The 22,346-nt window shown below is 45.6% G+C and overlaps 1 protein-coding gene across 1 annotated transcript in view; it reads right to left on the bottom strand.

Annotated features, from left to right (window-relative positions):
* Positions 1-22,346, bottom strand: part of LOC138568974 (synaptonemal complex central element protein 1-like) — a 347,522-nt gene that overhangs the window by 273,180 nt on the left and 51,996 nt on the right. The gene's annotated exons all lie outside the window — the stretch shown is intronic.

Below are 22,346 nucleotides of genomic sequence, written 5' to 3'. Positions count from 1 at the left end.
TCCACCCCCCTTCTTCCATACTGATGGGAGATTTCATAGCATCAATGAGTAGTGGAACTCTCCCGTCCAGGGAATGATCAGAGTGTCTCTCAGAGAGACTGTGCCCGCGCCCCCCCCTGAGCGGCATAGCAAAGGCACTTTTTGTTCTGGTGTGTTGCGAACAGCTCAGTCTCGGAAGACCCCACTCCTGGAAGATGGGATACAACAGAGCAATGGGGTTGATCTCCCACTCATGGTTGGCATGATGTAGCCTGCTGAGGAGATCTACCCCCTCGTTCAGAACCTCTGACAGATGGACTGTCATGAGCCCATTCCCAGATCGATAATGTCAGCTGACATAGCAGAAGGGACCCTGCACCCCCCTGTTTGTTTATATAGAACATTGCAGTCGAGCTGTCTGTTTGTACCAGGACTGATTTTTTGCAGATTTTCGGTAGGAACACTCGCAGCGCCAAGGCTCATAGTTCCAATGCATTTATGTGTTGTGTCCCCCCTGATTGGACCAAAGCCCACCGGCTTTGAGGACCCCCAAGGTGGCTCCCTGAAAGATGGATTCATCATTAGATAAGTGACCAGTATCTTTTTCAGTATGAGTGGGTTTAGGAATAGGTATTGTGTCTCAGAGTCCGTTTAGAAGCCTCTCCGTTAGGCTCTTTTAGTTTATCCATCGGTGTCCCATGGCCATGTGGCTTACGTTGATTGTAGGTGGCTTTGTCGGTCCCTTCCTCCTATTTGATGCTGCAGAGGAATGACAGGGGACTGACTCAACAATGGTCTCGTGTAGGCACAGCCGATGCTGTGCTGTAAATTCAGTTTTGCGGTCGCAGATCGTACCTCAAGACTCCAGGTACAGTGTGATCTGCGAACAGAGTGTTGTCGTTTCCTGAAGAAAATGATGAAGCGGAAGCAAGATTGCTCAACGGTGAAGAAACATTCTAAGAAGAACTTGAAGATAAAGCAGTAGTCTCCCCAGGCCCCACAGGCTCAGGAAGGATTTCTGTAGACAAGGCAGGCTCGTTGTGAGCATCAAAGTGAAAAATCTCCTTCTCCTCTGGTTTGTCGTGGGGCAGAGGAAAAGGGAATCTTCTTGACATGCGTTGCGTGAATCCAATGTTTCTTCCCTGCCACTCGTACGGCGGTCTGTGTGGCCAAGAGGACTTGGTGCGGCCCTCTCCAGCGAGGTGCGAGACAGGAGGCTCTTTCAAATGCTTTAAGAGCACCCAGTCACCAGGTCGGAGTCGATGACCTGGATCCTCGTATTTTATTGGGAGGGCTCCTCGCACCTGTTGATGAATCAAATACTAGTTTTGAGTTAACTGGTCACAGTAGTCAGAAAGAAGCAAATGCTCCACATTTTTAACAACCTGGGTTTCGGTAGATTCCAAATATTGGCTGGTCTCCCCATGACAATCTCATTAGGAGAGAGCCCTGTCTTTGATTGTGCAGTTGTTCGCATTGATAATAAGGCTATTGGTAAGGCGTCAGGCCATTTCAAGTTACTATGGGCACAGACCTTCTCAATCTTAGTCTTCAATATGCTGTTATGGCATTCTACAAGTCCGGCACTCTGTGTCTGGCCGAATGGAACCGTTTATCGATCTGCAATCCCGTGCATACTTGCAGGATAACAGCAGCGATAAAATGTGGTCTATTGTTCGACCAAATGACTCATGGCAAAACAAACCTAGGAAAATATTTCTTCAGCATGGTTTTCGCTGTCGTCATTTCTGTGGCATCTTTTAAAGGAAACGCTTTAACCCATTTACTAAAGGCGCAGATGACTACCAAAACATATTTATAATTCTGAGAACGCTTCATTTCAATAAAGTCGAAGTGAATTACCTCAAAAGGCATAGAGGAGTAGACCACCAAGGGGGGCAGACATGATGGTAGCCTAAACCATCGTCTCCCTCTCTGGGCATTACTACCCGCAAGATACCCGTAGGAAAACGAGCCATCCTTGTCGGAAAAAGAACGTTCCTAGCCAAGAATTACCCGAGCAGCAGCAGAAGAAATTCTGGGCGAAAACGCAAATGGTGGCTGCAGTACGTGCGTCGGACTGAATGTAGTCAAGTGATTCCTCTTCACACTGAGCCGCCCAACTAAGGGAAAGTGCCTGAAACAGTTTGATTGGAGAGGACACCAGCGTTGGGAGAGGGCACCCAGGAGAAGGGCTTGCAGCGGAAGGTTGCGCTTCCCCTACTCCCCTCCCCCTGCCACAGAAGTATGGGACAGTGGGTTGCCGGGACCAGCGAACTGTGAGTAGTGCACGTCCCGCTGGGGACTTAAGAGCAAGCCGCCCCGGCCCCTAAGAGAGCGCGAGAGGAGCACAGCTGGGTGAACGAAACACGTTAAGCCCTCCTAATTAGCGGTCACGCTCGAGGCTTTCTCTCCCAGCCTTGAAGCCTGGAGGAGCGCTCAGCACTCAAAGGCCTGCCCCCCCTCCACTATCAGCATCGGAAAGGGGTAGAGGAGGACAGCACAAGGCAAAGAGGGCTTTCAAGCATAGCACCAGCGCAGCCTACTGTAAAAACGAATGGGGAAGAGCCGGGCACGGATAGAAAGACATGGGCAACAACAGACGGCATCCCCCCACGCCGGAGTCTGGCCAAGGAATTACACCACATCCTACGGTGGAGAAATCCGCTAACGCTGCACATCAGGCTCAGCAATAACTATACTAGTCACCAGTAAACAGCAAGCCAAAAGCAAGCAGCAAACCAATCCTGCAACAAACATTAGAAATCCACCAGCATCTAAGGCCTGGGGCACCATATACAGACTCAGACATCTCAAGTAATCACCTTCACAATTGTAGGCGCAGTCAAAGCAGTTGATCTATGAAGGAGGCCTCTTTACACTAAAATCACAAGGAGATCCCAGAGAGAGGAGGTTTAAAGACCACTTTGCCTGAACTAAACATACTAGGAATGAAGCCGATTGAAGGGTGAACGGCCCCCCTGCACGAACTGCGCATCTCAATCACGACACAAGCTTACAAAGTACAAAGTTTGTGAACAGGAGCACAACATCATCATCATCTTTTGGAAAGAAGCTGGACCCCAGCACCTTTGCCCTGCTCCAAACGTTTCGCCGAACCAACGTAGCCATGGAGTCAAAAGAAGCCCATAGCTCGACGGACATCCCGGGCAACGACCTAGACAGCGCTACCAAGTCAGACATTCAGCTACTGCCAGGGGAAATAAGGTCCATGAAAACAAGTCTTACAGAAACGGTGTCAGATCTGCACACCAGAGTGGCGAAGGCTGAGGACTGACTTGAGGCTGTAGAAAATAACCAGCAGTCAGCGGATGTCGCCACGATGCAATATGAGGCGTGCCTTCAAGACCTGGAACAAGAAGAGAGAGATGTTGAAGCGAAACTCGACGATTTTGAAAACAGGGAGTGGAGATCGAACATTCGGATACTGGGCTTGGAAGAAGAACAGGGGGAATCCCCAGTTAGTCTGGAGAAGAAAGTTAAGGCCCTAATCCAAACCCTTTACGATGACACAAACTCTCTATCGCTCGAAATTTGACCGAATGCACAGGGTATGGGGTCCCTTGCACGGACCACGGTCAGTTCTGGTAAAATGTCATTATTACGCCCAGAGGCAGGACATCCTGCTAAAAGCAACAGAAAAGGGAATGATCAATTTTGGATGTACAAAGGTCACGCTATATCAAGACCTGATATCCGATTTTAGAAACTTTTTTGCCCAGTTCTTTATTAATAGGCCCACCGCAGGAATGCAGATGAATGGGGAGCATGGGCTCCCACTTCTCCCTTGAGCAAGCTGGCCCGACTTAAAATGGGACAGTACTAAAGTCTAAGTTCACTTGTTGACACAACCTATGCGGGATATTGTTGATAAAGTTGTATAAGTGTATAATGCCCGGAGAGGGGCCCCAGCAGAGTGGCCTTTCTTAGTTTAGGGCGTCTCTTCAGTCAATAGAGAATGGTAGGATTAGCTTTTCTCAAGGGAAGGGGAAGGGGGGGGGATACTCGTCCGGAACATAGAGGGTACTGGAATCACACGGAAGAACCACATACACCAAAAACACCCACAACAAAGCAAACCAGAATCACCATAGGGAGGATGTCACAAATATTTCCCAAAATGCGGAATCTGAAGGCCATCTACACAAAACTTGTTTATTGCAATGGCTAAGAATGAAGGCATGACCTTCGGGTCCCTGAATGTAAGGGGGCTAAATTCTCCACAGAAAAGGTCCATGCTGGCACGTCAGTTTAGCCAATCCTGATTGGATATACTATTCGTACAGGAGATGAAATATGTTCGCGGAGGGGAACATAGAATTGTAGGAAGAGATATTGGGGACACACTGTGGGCCTCTGGCCCTCACAAAAGGGGTGGAGTGGGCATCTTAATTAGGAAATCCCTACCATTTCGGTTAGAGCATATACACAGAGACGCACAGGGGATTGCTCGTAAAATCACCATATGTGGAGCCTACGCACCCAACCAGAATCAATCACACTTTTTCCAACGCTTGTTTGATTTTCTGAGTGAATGGAGGGAGGGTACCTTAATTTGTCGGGGCGACTTTAATGTGGTGGCAGATAGAGAACTAGATTGGACCTCAACGAGACAGGTGACACATCCGCCAAGTAACCAGCAGGGTAATCATTTCCAAAGTCAGTTAAAATAGTTCCATCGTATCGATACATGGCGTGTATCGCATCCCAAAGAAAGAGTCTTTACTTTCTCCCCCCCCCTCCACACCAAAGCTTATCTCGAAACGACTACCTTCTGCTGGGTGCAGAATGCGAAGGTGAGATCCTCAAAGCGGCCTTGATGTGGTTGCCTGGACAGACCACGAGTTATGCTTGCTCTGATTGGATTTAGGCCCCACCCTTTAAAGCAGATAGGTGCTGGATCTGCAATGACTTCCTGTGCAGAGACCCGGTGTTTAAGGATGTACTCTCGGAAGCCATTGCAAATTACTTTGAAGCAAATGACGTAAATGGGATGGCACTAAACATGGTGTGGGAAGCAGCAAAGGTCACAATAAGGGGGATTTTAATGTCAGAAGGGGCATCAAAAAAGAGGCTAATGCAATGCAGGGAGGCAGAGCTTAAGACGGCTATTTCTCCCCTGGAGCAAGATCTCCATCAAAACCCTGACCAAGCAGAAGAGAGGCTGTCCCAGATGGTGGGACTAAGAGAAGAGCTTAGAGATGGAGTGGAAAGGCTGTCATACAGCTCAAATACCTCAAAAAGATTGTTTTTGAGAAGGGAGACAAGGCCCACACAATGCTAGCAAATCGGTTGAGGAAACAAAGGGCAGACAGGGGCGTGTACAACGTAGGCGATGAAAAGGGTGCCGAACTGTCAGTCCCCCGCAATATAGTGAATCGCTTCTCGAGTTTCTACTCGCAGTTGTACACAGCTGAAGAGGATTGTGCGCTGGCTCCTATGGAAGAATATTTAGACGCTCTCCCTCGCCCCCCTATAGACCCTGAACATGTAGAACAACTAAATGCCCCCATAACAACTATAGAGGTACAAAGAGCGATTTCTAACCTAGAGGCGGGTTCAGCTCCTGGGCAGGATGGCTATACACCAGCATTTTATAAAATGAATAGCTGTGCCCTCACACCATTCTTGGCCAAATTGTTCAACTCAATATCAACGGGTCAAGCCCCCAAATCATTCACGGAGTCAATAATTATAGTTATCCCTAAGGAAGGAAGGAACCCCAAAGAGTGTACATCATATCGCCCCATCTCCCTAATTAATGTGGATGCTAAAATCTACGCAAGCATCCTGGTCTCCTGGTTGGCCCTAGTTCTCCCCCAACAGGTACACACCGACCAGGTGGGTTATGTGAGAGGCAGGCAAGGGGCGGACAACATAAGAAAAACCCTAGACTTAATGGTAGGCCTCCGAGAGGAAGACAGCAACCCCCTGTTACTGTCCCTAGACGCCGAGAAGGCTTTTGACCGCGTCGAATGGCCTTTTCTTAAAGCGGTACTGAAATGGGTGAAGGTATGAATGGCATGGACGCAAGGGGCAAATGCACTTTACCACACAGCACAGGCGAAAGTTTCCATCAACGGTGTCCCATCCGACCCATTTGTCATTACACGAGGCACTAGGCAAGGATGCCCGCTCTCCCCCCTGATTTATGCATTAGTCATCAAGCCCTTTGTCCAGGTGCTGATGTTAAGCCCCAGAATACACGGCATCACTCAGGGAAACAGAGAATACAAACTGGCAATGTTTGCCGATGATATTCTCCTGTATCTCACCCAACCATCGGAATCTATCCCAGCCCTCTTCCGTGAAATACACAAATACGGAGCCATGTCCGGCTTTCGAGTGAACCTCCAGAAGACCATAGCAATCCCTCTTAGGGTGGGAGGAGACCTCCTCCAATCGTTGGGAGAGAGCTGGGGTCTCACGATACAATCTCAGTCGGTGAGGTACTAGGGGGTAAACATCACTGTGTCCCTCAGAAATCTCTTTGAAGCAAACTATGTCCCCCTGTGGAAAGCAATCAGGGATGATGTCAATAGGTGGTCAAAATTGAACTTGTCCTGTGCCACTAGATTCACCTCAATTAAAATGAATATTTTACCCAGGTTTCTCTTCCTATTTCAGCCACTCCCGATTGCGGTGCCCAAACCCTTCCTTGCGGAAATGAAACGGGTGTTATTGGGATATTTATGGGCGGGTAAAATGCCTAGGATTCCATATTCCACTCTTATCCTGCCCAAAGAATCAGGGGGAATGGCGTTTCCAGATTTGTTTGAACATTATAGAGCCTCCCAATTGAGGGTACTAGTCGATCATTTGTCGGAAAACCCTGAGAAACAATGGGTTGCAATAGAGAACAATGTCTTTGCCCCTGTCACATTAGGAGAATGGTTATGGGTCCCACCGTCAGCTATGAGGCGAAGAATACAAGAACACCCCATTCTAAAAGTGTTATGGACACTTTGGCGCCCCTCTCGGGTCATGCGAGGGATCACAACTTGGCCCTCCCCGCTAAATTGTATTTGGTCTCCTCCCATACAAAAGCTGATCTGCGAGGTTCACCGATTTCAAAATTGGTATGAAGCTGGGGTGGTGAGGGTGGCACAGTTGTGGAGGGAGGAGGCTCTCATTTCTTTTGATGACCTACGCTCTGCTCTAAAGGATGCAAACGTCTCTCACATGCAATATCTGCAGTTGCGAAGCGTCCTAATCAACAACCGCTGGGGGGACACCCTGCAAAGTCCCCTCACCCCCTTTGAATTAATACTTAACACCCCTCGGACCATGAAGGGACTCATTGCCTGCATGTATAGGGCATTAATCACCAGATGCCACTTGAGCCGCCCCACATCCGAGAGTAAACGGGAAGCAGAAATGAACATAGCTGACCAACCCACAGTCTGGAAGGCCATCCGAAGGGCGGTTTGGGAGTCATCTATTTCAACTCAATATAAAATGCACAATGCGCGCTTACTGGTTAGGTGTCACTATACCCCCAAAAGGCTCTCCAAGATGTTTCCAGGCACCCCCCGCACTGTTGGAGAGGCTGTGGAGACATTAGTGCCTATTGGCATCAGTGGTGGGGTTGTGACAAAGTGAAAACGTATTGGAAAGAAGTCTTGGGCTGGATCCAAGACATCAATGGTATCCCCAGAACACTAACCCCGACACTGATATTATTTGGAGTGGAATCAGACGACGAAGACTCCCATGTTACTCTCACACACATGCCACGAAAGTTATTGCTAGCTGCTAGAGTATGCTTAACTGTAAAATGGAAATCAGCAGTGCTTCCCTCCAAAAGGGAATGGCTCAGTAAAGCACAAGCAATTTATGAGATGGAAAGCCTAATGGCCGCAGTGATGGAATCGCAGAAAAACATAGACTCTATCTGGTTGCCTTTCAGGGAATATTATGCTGAATACTGACGTCCCCTAAGTCACACTGATTAAAGACTCTTAACATGAGCCCTCTCAGGTTGCCAGTTGAATTAGAGGAAAGACCTAGCATCTGTCCTTTGGTAGGTTGTGGATTAAAGAAGCCCGGTTTAAGACAAACCGGGGTGATCTTGTACGAGTTGGTTGGTTCCTTATTTGTGTAATGCATTTACGCCTCTATTTCCGTAGAGTGGGGGGAGGTAAATGGGGCAGAGCGATGGGGGGACGGTTAACACAAGTTATGGAGTGTTGGTTTATTGCACTCTCAAATTTATTCTATGATTTTTATTCAGAACTGCATTGACCTTTACTGTGATTTGAACATGTACTGTGTCAGACTTGAAACAAAATCAATAAAACCTATTTAAAAAAAAGGAAAAGGCATAGCGGGGGGACCAAAACTACCCTTTGGTGTCGATGTACCTTTCGCAACATTATGCTGTAAGCATGCCATGCAATTTTGGACAAAACGCTCAGCAGTTTTTTTGGAATGTTTACATTAACCCAGACAGGTTTAAACAGTTTGCAAATCTTTTTGGCACATATGTGGGTTGGACCTTGTGCCATCGTAAACATAGCGGTGACATAAGCATTGGGTAGCATCAATTTTTGCTTTTCATTATCTACCCAACAACCCTCATCATCTAAACTTGCTGGATCCTCAGCCCACAGTTTAATTTCAGCTGGAGTGGCGTCAGCCTGAATTTCTTATACAACCAATTCCTACATCTATCACACAAGTGTTAGTGACCTGTTTTGTTAATTATATCACAAAAATTTTGGAATGCACATCGGTGGCAGTCTGTTTGGCTATTCTTTCAGCAAAAGCGTTTCCTTTTCGCACATTGTCTGTTACTTTCTGGTGTGCTGCGCACTTCATTATTGCTAACTGAGTAGGAAGCGCAAGTGCTGAAAGTAGCCGAACTATTAGAGTGCCATGCTGCATTTTAGTTCCGTGCAAGGTCAAGAAACCTCTCTCAGCCCATAGTCGACCTGCCCCAAAGGCATACTGGCTGTCCGTATATATGTTCACACTAAGCCCTTCAGAAAGTTCACAAGTTCTAATCAATGCAATAATCTCTGCGGCCTGCGCAGAATTATGCGGAATTCATTTTGGTCTCCACTATAGTGCTTAATGTAGTGATTGCGTAAGCAGCAGTGGATGTACCATCCAGAAGTTTGAAGCAGGAGCCATCGCAAAACAGCTCCCCTTGTGGATTCTTTAAAGGTGTATCGCTGAGGTCAATTCTGCTCTTAGTCTCTTGTTCTATGGTATAGAGGTAGTCATGTGAAATTTTGTCACTGCACTCAACATTTCTTGCGGAAGAGACAATAGTTTGGCCGGATTTAATGAGCAACATCTCTTAATTTGGATATGCGGTGCAAATAGAATCAGCTTGTACCTTATTAGTCGTGCTGATGTAAGATGTTGCGTCTGCGTTCTGTTTAATAGAACATCTACAGAGGGAGGTACCATCACGGTTAAAGAGTGACCCAGAACCATACCCTCACTTTGTTTTACAGATGCAGCAGTAGCAGCAAAAGCTCTCAAACAGTGCATGCAACAGGGTCTAACGTGGAGGGAAAATAACCAGATGGTCGATTTTTACCCCCATGTTCCTGCGTTAAAACAGCCAAAGCACATCCATCACATTCATGCACATACAACACAAGGGCCTTTTCGTAATTTGGTGTGCCCAAACCCAGTGCTGAACACAACGCAGCCTTGAGCAGATCAAAAGCTTTCTGGCAATCCATGTTCCACGGTAAGGGAAAAGAAATGCTCTTCTTTGTCAATGCCAACATAGGTTTTATCATAAATGAAAAGTTTGGGATCCACTGTCTACAGTGTGAAGCCATACGTATCAAGGCTGTGACCTTTTTCTGTGTATTTGGGACAGACATGCTAGAGATGCTTTGTATCCGTTCAGGTGTCAGTCTTCTTCACTCCTTCGACAGGAGGTAGCCTGGATAGGCGACTTCCTGTTGACAATACTGAAACTTTTTTAATGAAGCCTTATGCGCATGTTCTGCTAAATGAATAAGCAGCAACACAGTGCCCTCCTTGCAAGCAATCTCCGAGTCAGCAGCTAGAAGCAAATCGTCTACATACTGTAACAACGTGCAAGTAGAAGGTAACTCAAGCTGTTCCTTCAATGCTCTACTATAAATGCTTGGACTCTGTGTACCCTTGTGGCACACGAGTAAATGTAAACGAGCGTCCCCATAGGGTGAACGCGAACAAATATCTACTGTCAACATGTACAGGGATACTGAAAAGGGCATTCTTTAAATTCACAACACTAAAATGAGTAGCTGAGGCAGGAATCATGGTCAATATTGTAGTAACATCAGGTACAATCGGAAACTGTGGGGAAACAACCTTATTAATAGCGCGTAAGTCAATAATTAAGCGAAAAGGAATCACATTATCCCCTTTCTTATACACAGGTAGAATATGACTATTACACACGCTCCCTGCAACATCAGCAGCCGTGCCCTGCCATCAGCTGCACGGGCCGCCGCTCTACTGCAGGAGCAGCTAGAGCCCGTGTCGATCTCTGCCACCAGTACCTGCAACCCTACTGGGCCGCCGGAAAAAACAAGTAAATTGCAGCTACTTACTACATTTACTCATGTAAAGGTATGATTGCCTTTTATTTGCCGGATTTCACCAACTACCATCTTTCCGACGTCATGCCACGAGGATCAGTCGCCGTCTCCACTGCACCCGATTCCCAGATGGCCGCCGCTCGCCTTTGTTGATCCTGGTTGCGTAGCAACCTACGTGAGCCCACTGCTATAGGCCGCGAGGTAAGCCGGAGGCGGAAGCCAGCCCACCTCGACGAAGGCCCATGCAGACTAAGGCCCCTCCTGTCTGCCCCTGTCCGCCACTGCGCTACGGCGCAGGACACTGTCCTGTTGCATCCTGGCCTCCATTAGCCCAAATTTGTTCCCCACCTTCATCAATGAACTCGTGATCCCCCTTGCTGCACCTCAGACATCTGAACACAGGCAAAGCTCCAACGAGTGAACACCCGCACCTGACTTCCAGGATTTCCACGGACAACAATGCTCCTAGTCTCTCCTATGCTGAGCCAATACAACTGTAAGTCACACCCGTCTATACGCTAAGCGCGCCATAAGACTTACCCACCGCACCTCGGTCTTTTACGCTGAATAAACAATCAATGCTAAATGCTCATCAAAATGCTCCCATCCCATGTAAACCAGCATTCTGCCCTCCTGGCCAGTTCTGTGTATCTGCATTTCACCCTATAGCTAATACTGTGTATCTGCATGTCACCCCATAGCTAATACTGTGTATCTGCATTTCACCCCATAGCAAATACTGTGTTTCTGCATTTCACCCCATAGCGAATACTGGGTATCTGCATTTCACCCCTTAGCTAATACTGTGTATCTGCATCTCACCCCATAGCTAATACTGTGTATCTGCATTTCACCCCATAGCGAATACTGTATTTCTGCATTTCACCCCATAGCGAATACTGTGTTTCTGCATTTCACCCAATAGCTAATACTGTGTATCTGCATTTCACCCCATAGCTAATACTGTGTATCTACATTTCACCCCATAGCTAATACTGTGTATCTGCATTTCACCCCATAAATAATACTGTGTATCTGCATTTCACCCCATAGCGAATACTGTGTATCTGCATTTCACCCCATAGCTAATACTGTGTATTTGCATTTCACCCCATAGCTAATTCTGTGTATCTGCATTTCACCCCATAGCGAATACTGTGTGTTTGCATTTCACCCCATAGCGAATACTGGGTATCTGCATTTCACCCCTTAGCTAATACTGTGTATCTGCATTTCACCCCATAGCGAATACTGTGTATCTGCATTTCACCCCATAGCGAATACTGTGTATCTGCATTTCACCCCTTAGCTAATACTTGTATCTGCATTTCACCCCATAGCTAGTATCTGCATCTCGCCGCTTAGCTATTTGCATTGGGTCAGTAAACCCACACACAGTATGCACCCCCTGCCCATCTACGCTTGCTTTGTAAGCATACTACTCACCCTTATGACCACACACCAGCCCTATAGCCTAGAGCGGAACCACCATCACCAAAGCGTCACCAGTTGCACTGCCACGATAGACCTCCTGCCCAACCACTCACACTCTCCAATAAACTCACCAGGTATACTGACACCTAACCCCAGCCATAGACTAGACAGACTCAGAACCCACACCACTCCGATTTACTACCCCTACACACACAACACGCAGAAACTACCAACTTAGCTCTCGCACCACCAAAATGAACACACTCCACCACCATGACAACACCTCCATACGCCAGAGCACCAAGCAAACTCCTATCACACTCAGCCGACACTCCTACTATCCACGTACAGCTGTACCCAAAACAGAAACTCCTACCATACCCACGAAGAACAAGTGCCCCACGCTTTACAAGTGCACCCTAATCAATGTACGATCATTCAAAGCCCACGCCCTCGAAATAAATGACCTATTAACCACCCATAACTTAGACATTCTCGCTATCACAGAAAGCTGACTTAATGAAGCCTCATGCCCAGCCATCACACTAGCACTAATACAAGGCTATGCCATTCTTAGACAAGATAGGCCTGCCAAACAAGGAGGTAGGGGGGAACACTCATTCACAAAGACACACTTCCTGTCAGAACCATACCACACCAAGAGGAAGGAAATGTCGACATCTTATCAGTCAAGCTAGCACTCTCACCAAACAGCACAATAAATAATCATACCATTTACTGTCCACCTGGCCCCACCACCAACTTCAAATCAAGTCATCACCTCTTAGGAAACAATATCAAAAAATCCACTAAATCTCTACTTATAGGAGACCTTAACCTAGGTTTCAACGACCCCAAGGTCAAAACGGCTATCTCTCTAGCCAAAGACCTCCATGACCTAGGCTTCTCCCAAAAGATCACAACACCCACGCACTCAAAAGGACACATCCTAGACTGGATCGTAGACCATAATTGTAACACAAACATCACGTCTAATATTAGCCTCCCTTGGACTGACCACAACCTTCTCCTATTCGACATCCTGGTCCTAGTAAGCACTAAAGTGCCTACCGCAGCACCGGCGACCTTAGCCAGAAGTGCTAAAAAACTTTCTGCAGACAACGTCAGTGCACTCCTCAATCTGCCATGCCTAGAGCCCCCGTTCTCCACAGACCCTAACATCCTCACAGAAATTTACAAAAACACCATCACAATGGCTGTCAACACTGCTGCCCCACTGGAAAACAAGAAAGAGAAAAAGTCATTCCACTCCAATTCCTGGTTCACAGAGGAACTCCAAGTTCTGCGCAACGACAAACGCCAGACACTAAAAAACTGGCAGTGTAGCCCTGATGACACCACAAAATGTAACTTCAAATCCATTGCAAAAAAAATACAAAGATGCCATCTTCCTTGCAAAATCTGAAGCCTTTAACCACCGTATCTCCGCTGCCAAATCTCACTCTAAAGAACTCTTCAGTATCTTTAAGAAACTAACCGTACCACCCACCTGCCCCGATGAGATCGTCAAAGACGAAGCATGGTGCACAGGCATACAATCAGCAATGCTTGCAAAAATAAACCTCCTCCAAAAGAAGATATCTCACCATTTCAATACCTTACCTAAGCAAAGCACACATGCTCAAACTAAACCAAGTGTAAAAGCCAGCAATATTCCCAAATTCGCCTTCACTGAAATTTCTGAAACTGAGGTCATTGACATCTTAAGACATCTCAAACTCTGGCAATGCAAGGGTGATGTATGCCCCCCTAAAATCATCAAAGACTGTGCAGAACAGCTCGCCCCACTCATCACGCCATTCATCAATGCGTCTTTCAAAACGGGCATAGTCCCAGACAACCTTAAAGAGGCCTGGGTGCGCCCGCTCTTAAAAAAACCCACGCTAGAACCCGATAATCCCAACAACTACCGGCCCATAACAACAGTCCCATTCCTCCTTAAAATACTTTATAAGGTCGCCCACAAACAGATTCAACTTTACCTTGAATCAAATGCAATCCTAATAAAAAGGCAATCCGGGTTCCGCAAGGGACACGGAACTGAAACCGACCTAAAAAACGAAATCACCCACATCCTGGACAAAGGCAAGCCTGCTCTCCTCCTTCTCCTTGACCTTTAAGCCACGTTTGATCTGGTAGATCACACCACTCTCACCACTCATCTGACACATGCTGCACACTTCTCAAAAGAAGCAGCATCCTGGGTAACCTCATTCCTAGAGGGCAGAGCTATGAAAGTGTTCTCGAACACAGCTCACGCAGCACCCTCCATAATCCACTGCGGCGTCCCACAAGTCTCCTGTACTGCCCCCATGCTCTATAATCTTTTTACTAAACCCCTTTTTGACAAACTGGACGCATTAGGGATCACTTACACAAACTACGCCGATGACACGCAGGTTCTCCTTCCCCTCACGGGAAATTATCATCAGGACGCCACTAACCTACAGCAAATCTACTCCACCATACAAGCATGGATGGCCACTAATGGCCTTTGTTTGAACGGTGACAAAACCGAAATGCTTATCCTAGGCCAGAAATCCACACTCTCCAACCTGAACCCGCTGTACCTCAACTTCAACATAGACAACTGTACCATCCAAGTCCTATCCTCAGTCAAAACTTTAGGGGTACATATAGACGCCACCTTATCTATGGACAAACAAGTCAGCACCATAGTCTCGGCCTCTGCACTGAGTACCAAACTCATCAATGCTATAAAGCCATTCCTTACGCAGGACAACTGCCTCTCCATTGACAGAGCTACCATAGGAGCCAAACTAGATTACTGTAACACGCTCCTAGCTGGCACATCAAAAAAAAAACTAGCAAGGCTCCAAACAACTCAAAACAACGCTCTTAAAGCAGCCCTCAGCATACCAAAAAGAGATCACATCACGCAAGCCAGGAGGAAAGCACATTGGCTCCCTGTCAAGGACCGTATCCCCTTCAAAATTCTCACAACCACACATAAAAGCATCAACCGCTCAGCACCCTCCTACCTATCTGACACATTATGCAAAACTCAATCCACCAGACCGACCAGATCTCAATACAATAATCAGCTCACCACACCACGCATCATTAGAACTAAGGCAGGAGGCATAGGCTTCCCCTTCCTCGCACCTAAGCTCTGGAACTCTCTGCCCACTGACCTCAGAGCTGAAACATCCCTCTTCCCCTTCCGCAAAAAACGAAAAACTGCCCTTTTCAACTAACATGGTTCACCTGGTTCTCCATCTGCTCAATTGCATGTTTGTAACTAATGAACAATTTCGTCCAATGAAACACCACAGACCTGAAATGTATGTAACTAAGTTTAAGCAACACTGTAACAAGTGCCACGATGCCTTCGGTCTGCTGTGCGCTCAACAAATACAAATTAATAAATAAATACATTTCTTCAATCACACCTATGTGTACAAAATCAGAAATAATACTTTTCAAAGCCTGTTAACCTTCAACGGAAATCTTATATTGCGGAATACGCAGTAATTTAACCTGGTTTCAATACAATTTTAACTAGTTCAATTTGCAAAATACCTACATCATTGTCATTGACTGCCCATAGACATTTTGGAACCTTATTCAATTCAGGTGGTAAAGGTCTAGACAAAAATTGTGGAACTCAAGTTTGATGAGGCGAAATCGTCAAATGCACTCCGTGCGGAGAACAGTAAATTACAGCATTCAATTCTTTCAACAAATTCAATCCCAACAAATTATCGACACAATTTGTCCTTAAAAGAAATGGACATGAATCAGTAAATGGCCGAAGTGAAGTCGGTACTGGCTGAGAGACCGGACTAATCACAGGCGTACCAGAGAACCCTACAGAAATGTTGTTCTGCCCTGACGGGAATATCCGGAACCCGTGAATGAGCAATAGAACACTTCAGTGCTCCTGTATCTATCAACAATAGATGCTCCCTATTCCCCACCTTCATTTCAACGTAGAGCCCTTTCTGATCAACGGGAATAGGTACTGGTTTCAGATTCTGCTTCGGGCTGTCCTAGCGGAACAGTATATTATCAAATGCAAAATCCTCTGTAAAATAGACAGTCGAAGGATTATCGAATATGTTCCCACTATTTGCACTATATTGCTGACTATACTGTGAAGATGACTGCTCATTCTGAGGGAACTGACTTCGACCAGGACCCCCTATCCCAGGACGGCCTCTGGATCGTCTACCCATGACACCATATGTGCTATTCGATATCTGCTGAACGATCGGGCATTGTGCTCACCAATGACCTTCCTGTCTACAATAGGCACATTGGTTCATGTGTACAGGACTCAGTTGCGCATTACTCTGTGGTGTAAATTGGCCTCTAAACTGTGTATTCCCACCTCTTCTAGTGATCTACTGCAACAGTACTCTAGTTTTCAAGTCTCCCTTCTTCTTTTCCACTCTTTCCTTCTCTGAATGAACTCTATTTTCATAGTACTGAGCCATATGTAATACTTTAGATTGTGATTTCACTTGCCAAGCGCTTTCAGAAGTCATAATCTGTGATTGAATTTCAGGCAATAATCCACCCACAAACTTGTCTACAAATAGCCTTTTTCCTGACTCTGTAATCAAATCTTGACCACTAAAGTCTGAAAATACGGTTGCCAGACATTTGGTCGAAAAAAATTGGTCAACCAGACAAATGGTCGAACCAATTTGATCGAAAACCAAATGGTCGAATTTTTTATTTTTTTATTTTAACCCTTTTTTTTCATTTTTTGGGGGGGGTCCCCCCCCAACCCCCTTTTTTTCTCCAAAAAACCCTTTTTTTACTAAACGAAAACCCGAAAAATAAATATATAAATAAAAAAAAATTCGACCATTTGGTTTTCGACCAAATTGCGTCGACCAAATTGCAGTCGACCAGTTTTTTTTCGACCAGTTGACTGGACACCGAAAATACTTGCTCAAATCTATTTAAAAATTCTGTTGCACCCTCTGACTTCAATTGTACACAAGCCGTAAGATTGTCCCATATGATTCCTTTCACAGGAACCAGAGTTTTTAATTTAGCTACTATTCTGTCTGGCAACATCAGTTTCACCTGTGGCGGTTTCTCACCAGTCTTCCTTTCTCCGTCTAGCCACACCAAGATATCCCATGTATCACCCATCCCTGCCTGATCATCTACAGTTCTAATCTGCTTCCATAAATCAGCAGGAAGGATCACGCGAAACAATAAATCTATATGACCCAGCGTGAAAACAGACGAATGCAAGACAGATTCAATTTCTTTATAAAATCCTGTTGGATTCTTCCTAATATCTGGAATTGTTTGCCTAATGGTATTCACTTCCTGTCTAGAAAACGGGACATGAACAAACTGAAAAACATAATGTGCTTCGACAGTAGTAGCAGGCGTTCCTGCTGTGCATTAGCTGGAATTTCTACTTTCGGAACAAATGTCAGAGGAACCTCCCTCATCGGCAATTGTGAAGTAGGCAAATCTGAACGTTTATTAAGCAACAAGGCTAAATCAAGTGAGAAAGTAGTCGAAGTATCGGGCGAGAATGCTCTCTTGTAAATGACCATCAAATCTGCGGGACAACAAACGTTTCTCTTCATAAACTCATCTTGCAGATACTCTACCATCACCTGTAAAACTTTCCTTTGCATTGCCGGAACATACTGACTAAACGCGTCATGCACTTCAATGGGAGAAATTGAAACAGCCGAAATCCATCTAAGAGCGTCTCTTGTGCAAATACGCATTTCTTCACTCATTGGTTTCAATGGAGGAAGAAATTGTTTCTGCACATATGAGGCTTCCAGTCTATTATCATCTAATTCATCATTATGTAACCGATCTAGCTCCCTTTTAAACTCAAATACCTTCTCAACATATTCATGTACTTTCTCCACAGTGTCCCTTGAGCGAGCAAGGACATTCAAATCCCTAAACCCCTGTGGGACATTCATGTCCGTCAAATCACTCCAAATATCAGCCAAATGCGTACCCATCCCCTCTATCAAAATAGTCTGTTCGGGAATACTTTCTGGGACAGAAATCGCAACTAAAACAGCTGATTATTCACCCTCTTCTATATATTTTTTAGCCCAGATATACAATTCTCTTTTTCTTGCTTTAGATACTGTACCACAAGTCACTATTCTTGAATCAGCTCCCACCCCTTCAACCTCTACAAGTGGAGTAGAACCACTTGGAAAAGAAAGTTCAGACAAATCGTGTTCAATAGGTAGCGGAGACACTACCGCTGGTGGTGGAGGAATTAAGGTAACGGCAACTGTTGGTAAGGGTGGAGATACAGGAGGAAGACAACAATAGGAAGAGGAACAACAGCAGGAAGAGGAACAGCAACGGGGGGAAGAGGAACAACAACGGAAGGAGGGCACAACAGCGGGAAGAGACAAAACAATGAGGAGAGGCACATAGGGAGAAGTTGCAGTTGCAACAGTTCTACGTTCATTCAACAATTTGTTAATTAGTTCATCTGATGCATGAAAATCCTGAGACGGATATATCTTCTGTACATCAAGTGAAAAATCCCTTGCCATACTTCTAATAGATTCTGACTGATTCTGTTGATCATACAATAGTGCTTTTTCAGCATTAGTCATGTGCCTACACGCATGCTTTTCTTTACTTCTGAGTTGCTGCATAGTTTCCTTTCTCCAATATTTAATTACATCAAATGCTGCAGGCCTATCCTTTTTCTTCAACAATATAGATTCTAAATACTCTAAACGAGCAATTTCAAAACTGCCATGAACTGGCCACTGAAGTTCGGAAGCATGTCTAGTTTGTCTGTGCCAAATCTAATTAAATACGATAGTATTTAGGCTGTACTTACAGTTCATTAAACAAGCCGGCGGCCCAACGGGTGGGGCCAGTTGGCCTCGTCCCAAAGATTGTCTATCTCTGCGGAATAATACCCTGAAACTGGATGACAATTTCCCAGGCATGTCAGATTACTGGTGTTACCTGGCGTTGTTTGTACTTGCAAGCGCAAAACTGTAATCAATATCAGGATTCTTAGGAATCGGGGTACGACTCATCTGATTTCAAATTCTAAGGAGGTCGGATCGAATTACAAAGGATCCTCGTGTTTGGCAATTTCGGCAAAAATAACCACCTCGATATGGGGACCTTCGTCAAGATGTCCTCTCGAACCGCTTGCTCACCATCCAGGGATCGGATTGTGCAGTACTGTGGAGGTGTCGCGTCTCATACAAAGGGGCCCCTTCACTCTCATCCCGGTCTGATAGCCGCATCTCCTTGTTCAGCGAGGTGATATCAATCTTGAGGCTACCATCTGAAACACCAAAGAAATATCGAGGCTAAGTACCACAAAATGAAATATGCCAATCACGGGTTCAAAGATACAAGTATCTTTATTTCTGTACAGATTCAAAGGCAAAATCAGATAGCTATCTGTGCTGCCAACACCTTGCACTGTGTACCAGCAGACACAGTGAGGGGAGTGAGTGCTGGACATCACAAAGCTCACATTATTTATACTCTTTTCCCCAGTCCCGGTTACATTGTCCAGCCTCTCTCCAAGTTACTTAGTTGCTAGATTCCATGCCCAGTTCACATGACAAATACAGCAATATTGTTTTCAGGTTTAAGACATGTTTCTCTACACACAGAATACAATGATGATAAACTTTGTTCTGTTCGGCCATGTAGATCTTTCCTTATTCTTGAGCTTAAAGTAAGTCCAGTTTCAAGAGATGAACACAAACGGTTTCTGCCAAAGCACACAGTTTTAGTTTCTTAGCATTCTGTTCCGTTGTTTGAATGAGGATGAAGCTGTGGGTGCAGACAACACTTAAATTGCAGTTCATTTTGGCTACAAGGTTTCTTTGCACAGAACAAACATTCAGCTTTAGGCAGCCTCAAAATGTTGACATAGTCCAAAGTTCATTCAGCTCAGCTGAGGTTGGAAAAACACATAGTCCAGGTTGAGACAGAAACAGAAACTAATCAAAATGGTGGACGTTTCTAAAATGGCAACATTAGTCAATTCTATTCAGGGCATTTTAGACATGGTTTTCTGTAGAATGCGAATGTGCTTAGGCCAATGTTCATAACCAGACGGTATTATGCGAATATGGTTTAACATCCCCACCCGCTGACGGAGGAGTCTGTTGTTATGTCAACAACAGCCAGAGGCTCTATGAAGGGGACCCTCTGTAAGAGATTCCTCTGGTCTGCCCACGACTGTAAGGCTTGAGATGTTGGTATTGCAATGCGTTGCATCTAATTATCCATGGCCTACGACCATGAGCTGCTGAGAAGGAGTTGCAGGCATCTCATATTCAAACGTTCCACTGTCAGATGGATATCCAACATGCACCAGGCGAGGGGAAAACCATGTGCATCTTCGAATCCCACACAAACCCCAGGAATGTAAGCTTCTGAGCAGGGGTCGTTGAGGACTTGCCGAAGTTGACTGAAAACCACAGATTGAACAGGATGGTGGTCGCATTTGAAGCCTCATGGCTGGTGGATGAACGGACAAGCCAATCATCCAGGTAGGGTTATATGTGGATCCCCCTGATCCATAGCGAATTGGCCACAGCGCTTGTCAGCATGGTGAGTAACCTCAGCGCTGCATTGAGGCTGGATGGCAGGACCTGATACTGGTAGTGATGCCTACCAATCGAGAACCTGAGGAATTTCCGGTGTGGTTCCCATATATTTACATGCAGATAGGCGTCCTTTAGGTCCACAGTGCAGAACCAATTGTTGCTTTCAACTGAGCTCAGAATCTGTGCTGGCATAATTATCTTGATCCTCTCTTTGGGGAGATGGAGGTTGAAGGAAGAGAGAGCCAGGATCGCCTGAAGGAAGCCTGGTTCTTTTTGAGGTCCGAGAATATTCTCAAATAGAACCCTAGACCTCTCTCATTGAGTTGAACAGGTTCTATGGCCTGCATGTGGTGCAGCTTGCAGATCTCCTGTAAAAGGAGAGCAGACCCATCTCTATCAAAGGAGATAGGTGGTAGAGGAGGAAGACTGAGCCAGAATTCCTTGGAGACTACTGAACGAATCCAGGGATCCTCAATCAATAAATGTGTAGGGCTATCAAAGTCAAAAGAAACAGTGTTTAATGCAAAGTTCTGAGCTTCTTCCAGCTCACAGCTTTCTCTCAGCTCCCCTTCCCCAAGCATATAAAAGTCCTCCACAAGCATATGAAAGTTCCATTAACAAAAAGTCTCAAAGTTTACCTTCTCCAGTTCATGGAAATATAGTTCAAAACCAATCCTTGGGGTTCCCTTCCCCAAGCTTTAAGTTTCACAATCCAAACAAAAAGGGTCTTGGGACTTTGTTCCCAAGAGAACAAGTGTAATACCTCAAGACTCAAGATTCCATTTCCCAAGACTTCACTTGCTTTAGTCTTTTCAAAAGTGTTTCAGTTGTTGGGCTTGCTTTGTGGTGTCCTTTAGTTTTCACCATTCAGGGCTCTCTGGTCTAGGCACAGTCATCAGACCGCACAGTCCACCAATCACAGGTTGCGCAACCAGGATCTCTGGGCTTCTTAGTCCACACACAGGTTTCTTGGCACTGGCTCCTGTGTACCAAGTCACCTTCACTTGACTCCATTTATTGGCCTCTTGGCTTTAGGGTGTACTCTTATATTCCTCTGGCTTCTCCTTGGTTGCCTGTGGCTTTGCCACCATGTATCACACACACCCTGTCATGTTGTAGCTTTACCACACTGCACTCAGTCATTACAGTTCATTGTTTAGGCTTCCTTCAGCCTTTAATATATTCAACTTTCAAGTTAAATGTAACTCGTTGTGCAACATAAATTAATTATGGTTGAATTTCAGTTCAGAGTTCAAAAGTGATTTTATGTTGCTTAATTATATTTGGTTTGAACTGTACACTTGTCTGCTTCAAAACTAACTATTAGTGAGTTCGATATTCAATGTATTTGTTTTTCTCAATGTTACGTTTTCATAGAGTTTGGCATTCACTATATAGTGGTTTTCTTTCAATGTTACATTTTCATATAGTTAGATATTCAATATGCGATCAATTCTCAAATCTTTATTCTAACTCCCCCTCTGTCCTCATTCTACTCGACCTCTCCCCTGCCTTTGATATGGTGAACCACATCACCCTGATCACACGTCTCCGTGATGCCCTGGGCATCACTGATAAGGCTCTGGCGTGGCTAACCTCCTTTCTCTCTGACCGCCCATCCCAGGATGAACTGAAGTCTTTCCTCTCCCCTATCACTCTCTCTACATGCGTTGTCCCAGAGTGATCTAACCTATCCCTCTGGTTTTTCAATGGCTACATGGCCCCCCTGGCCCAGATGATAGCCACCTTCATCTCCAACTTCCAG

This window comes from Ambystoma mexicanum, chromosome 2q (genome assembly GCF_040938575.1).
Source record: "Ambystoma mexicanum isolate Mex_15411 chromosome 2q, UKY_AmexF1_1, whole genome shotgun sequence".
NCBI lineage: Eukaryota > Metazoa > Chordata > Amphibia > Caudata > Ambystomatidae > Ambystoma > Ambystoma mexicanum.
The sequence above is the reverse complement of the archived record's forward strand: the minus strand, read 5'-3'. Positions and strand labels throughout refer to the sequence as shown.